This window comes from Euprymna scolopes, chromosome 17, assembly GCF_053919585.1.
Source record: "Euprymna scolopes isolate OS-2025 chromosome 17, ASM5391958v1, whole genome shotgun sequence".
NCBI lineage: Eukaryota > Metazoa > Mollusca > Cephalopoda > Sepiida > Sepiolidae > Euprymna > Euprymna scolopes.
In genome coordinates this window covers 57940646-57945645 of record NC_136498.1, presented here as the reverse complement: position 1 = coordinate 57945645, position 5000 = coordinate 57940646, and positions in this window count along the sequence as shown.

Sequence of the window (5000 nt, the reverse complement as noted above, 5' to 3'; positions counted from 1 at the left end):
AAGTCGAATTAGCGTTTCAACATTCGAAGAACGCTCGGCTGTCACCGATTATTTCCGGTCTTGCTCGATCCGTGCTTGCTGGCAAATCACGAGAATTCGGGTCAAATTATGCAAGAGCACCAATTAAACAAGCTTCACCCAGCACTACAGTTCACTATGGAGGATAAACGAAATAGCTCTTCACTCTTTGATGACGTTTTGTTTTTTGGTGCATTTAAATTATCCCGGCACCTTTTTTTCTATTGCACCATGTGCTCAAAATCGGATAAAAGAGACCAAAGAGATTATGGTCGTTGTTGGCCTTTCACGTGTTGCTTTAGACGGTAGTGTCTTATGCGTGTATGTCGAGGAATGAACTTAGAGTGTGATTTGGAAGATCGTTGATGTAGATCAAAACGAGCATTGGGTCTAGGATGGATCCCTAAGGGAGATTAGCGTTGATACCTTAAGCTTCGGACATGATTGCTATTTCACTTCTGCTATTTGATAAATTTTGGAGTTCTTTACAGTTTATGCACATTTCTCATTCAGAAATAAACTACACGTGTCGTCTAAATTACTACATGTACTTGCTTGTCATGATTCTCCACTCGACTTTAGCGAACGTCAACTATGGGCGTCCAGTAATGGGTCGCTAATTCTGTTTTTTGTTTGTCTGTTTTTTATTCAGCGTTTTTTATTTGTTTTGTTTGGTTTTGAATGTATTTCTGTGGTCATAATATCTTTCTTTAAAATCTTAAGTGGTCATACCTACGTAATATTTCTGTGTTATACGGAGAATATTGTCTAACCTAATGACAATATATATTGTTAAAACTTATTAGTTCGCTATACTCGCCTATTTAGCACTGTTGAAGTAAATACTGAAAATAGATACATAAAAGTTCATATAATAATAATAATAATAATAATAATAATAATAATAATAATAATAATAATAATAATAATAATAATAATAATAATATGCTAAACTTCTGACAGACCAACAATATGGATTTAGACAAACCCGTTTAACAGCAGACATCCTAATTGTAATCTCAGACCGTATATACCAGTCACTGGACAAAGCGGAGAGGGTAGAGCGGTAGCTCTAGATATATCTAAGGCTTTTGACAGGGTATGGCATGAAGGTCTTCTCAAGAAAATCAGATCATATGGAATCACTGGAAGAATACATGACATAATTAAATCCTTCTCAGATAAGAGAAAAATCCAGGTTGTCCTCGACGGTCATACATCTAAACAATACGATACGGTTGAAATGCTAGTACTTCTATAAAAGTGAATGTGTCTGTCTGTGTGTGTGTGTCTGTGTGTCTGTGTACATTTCCTACGCAATAATTCTGTCAATTTTTAGTCTACAGACTCGAAATTTGATATACATGGTACTGAGATTTTATTGGGATTCGGCCAGTAATTTTGCTGTTAAGGGGTCAAAGTTCAACGATTTGACCTTTGAGAATTCTACACAAATTCATCCGACAATTTTTGGTCTAACACTGAAATTTTTAGATATAGGTTCCTTGTACATGGATCTAACTTAATAACTTGATTTGAGCCCGAAACAATAAATATTAAGGGGTCATAATAGGGGTAAAATTTAAAAAAAATACCGTTTGTTTATTTTCTTTTTTGCTCAGCATACACCTCCAAATACCCGGGCAACGCTGGGCACCTATTGCTAGTATATATATATATATATATATATATATATATATATATATATATATATATATATATATATATATATAAACAAGATGATTGATAATTTATAATTAAAATTAAAAATCGGTTTCATAAGGAGGAACCCAACAAAGTCAATAAATTGTACGATCGTTTCGGAAACGATGTTTTTCGTTAGATAGACGTTAAGTCATGGACAATAATTTTAACATTTTTTTTAAACAAAGTCTCCTAATAAAAAATATTAGTGTTTTTTTAAAGACACCAAAAATAAAACTAGCATTTTTTAAGTAAGGCAGATGTATCTGGAAAATATTTAAATATAAAGGAAAATATTTACTCTTTTATGTTGATAAACAAAGTAAGATAAATTGAAAATAAAAATTAGAATAAAATCATAAAGTTTGATTGGGTTTTAATGTAAGGTTAAAAGAAGATTTTTTTCGAAAATTTAACAAAGATATATATATATACATATATATATGCATATATATATATACATACAAACATATATATATAACCTTATAATGGTTCGCCTTTTAAAATTCGTAAGTATCATCGTCAAAGCATTCATTTGGATGGTAAATGTAGCTTATGAATGCTTGAAGATTTCAAAGAGAACGCCAATGTCATAACTCTAATGGTTATAATCCGTTAGTAACGCCGAATTTTAAATTCAATAAGATATTTCAAAAAAAAGGCAGATAATCATATTTGGAAAATGAATAATTTAATTTAATTGGTCAAAGGGAGATATCCACTAATTATTTATGTTGCTTTTTTTAAAATAAAATAATCTTAATGGTAGTAATTAAATAAAAATTATAATAATAATAATAATAATAATATTTTTGATAGCAATTATAATATTTACTGATGGATCTTAATAAAAATAGTAAAGTTAAGTTAAAGTTAAACAGATATTTAAATAAAATAGAAAATAATGGTAAAAATATCAGATAAACTAATAATAATAATCCAAACTATATTAATAAAGTTATCAATTTATATATATATATATATATATATATATATATATATATATATATATATATATATATATATATATACTGGCAGAGAGACCCGACGTTGCCTGTATTTGAATGATGATTAAGGAATGTTTCACATTCTCATATTTTTATTTTCATCGAAATCGGTGTAATCGTCTATTTTACAAACTGATTAATTGCCGGTTCTAGTTGGGGACAAATCGCAGTGTACCATGAGGAAGCTTCACATGTCTCCCCGAAGTATTGCACTGTAGAGAACCTATGTTGATTTTATGACATTATTTTTTATATAGAATGGCTTGAATTAACGTTTTAAATAAAAGAATCTTATTGGTAGTAATTAAATAAAAATAATAATCATAATAATAATAATAATAATATTTTTGATAGCAATTATAATATTTACTGATGAAATTTAATAAAAATAGTAACATATCAAAATTAAAGTTAAATAGATATTTAAATAAAATAGAACACAATGGTAAAAATATCAGATAAACTAATAATAATAATCCAAAATATATTAATACAGTTATTAATTTATAAATTATAAATTTTAAGATAGATTATTAATAAGACAATTTTAAGGACTAATGGTGGTTTATATTTGTCAAATCTAAACCAACGTTTATGAATGCATGCAGAGAAAATTTCATCTTTTAGATTTAGGAGGATATTTTTATTATCATTATTATATTTTAAAATGTTATGGGCTTCATAAAGTAAACAGAATCTGACCCACCCGGCATATATGCTTTATGTGATCCTATTATTTCCCATTTCAAATTGCAGGGAATATGTTTATCATTGAGTCGCCAAATATGTTTAGATACAGTAGTTCGGTTTACCAGGGAGGGATTTTTAAATGAGTGTTTCTGCGTTGAAATCCTATATTTAATAAATTCAGATGTGGAACCGAAGTAGATTACGTTTTGTTTAATATATGTGGTGTCAGATAGATTGGTATTTAATAAAATGACACCGTTAAAATTACCAGAAAATAGAAAACTTCAAAATATTTGTTCAACTTCAACAAAAAGCAGGGAAATAAGGCACCTGGTTATGCTATTTCAGTGTACCAAGTTTCACATCTCTGTGTTTCCTAGAAATTTCAAAATTAAAAAAATATTGACCTGCAATAAAGTGATACACAGGGTGTGTATATATATATATATATATATATATATATATATATATATATATATATATATATGTATATATATATATTACTAAGGTACTTAAGCTTTTATGCATTTCTATTCTCATAGCATTTATATGCTATTTAACATATCGCATAATAGATCTTGTAAACTTAAACTTACTTATGAATAGTTTATCTTTATATTGTTTTTTTTTCATATACCAGTAAAAATAGTAACCGTATTATTTTACATTTGATTTTATTGGGCAAGTGGTAGTATTAACTGGAGAGCCATGTATTTAACAGCTGTCCTGTTTTTAAATCTCCGAAACAGCTACATGGTAAGCAGATGAGGATCCCCGTTTTCCGTTTACAAAATTTTAGTTAAGGTTTTCTCTTTTCATCCTATCTCATTTAAAATTGAAGACTTTTAAGAAATCTGCTTATGCAAGTGCTAAGTCTATTTCTATTTAACAATTTTATTTAAGGCTTTTTTCTCTTTTGTAATTATCAATTTTTTAGAAGTCGGATTATTTTTGTTTTAAATAAACCGTTAAAAGAAAGCGTGATTTTATTCTGAACTTTAGCTAGTCACGTTATAAGAAATTTACGATAAAAAAGAAAAGCGTATGGGGGAGGGTTTCTTCCGAAAGTTACATAAATTAAATACTGAAATAAAATGGAGTTATTAATATTTGAATCTAAAAATAAAAAGTATGATTAAAATTGAAAACACTTATCCCAACAAAAACACGGCCGATTCCAAAATGTAAACTGAAATGAGGAAATTTAAGTTAACAGCGTTCAAAAAGATTTTTTTTCTTTTTTTTTAAATAAACCGTTAAAAGAAAGCGTGATTTTATTCTGAACTTTAGCTAGTCACGTAATAAGAAATTTACGATAAAAAAGAAAAGCGATGATGAGGGAAGGTTCTGTCATGATTTCTCCATTGCCTATGACCTCACTCAGATTGTTCAGGAACCCACCCGTGTGCCCGACAATGATGGCCAGTATGCGAGCCTACTAGACCTTTTTCTCACAACTTGCCCTGAACTATGTTCAGTTTCTGTTCTGTCGCCTCTTGGCTCTTCCGACCACTCTGTTGTATCAATTAAGATAAAAATGAAATGTAATAAGTCCCCAGACGTACCTCTCCATCGTACACT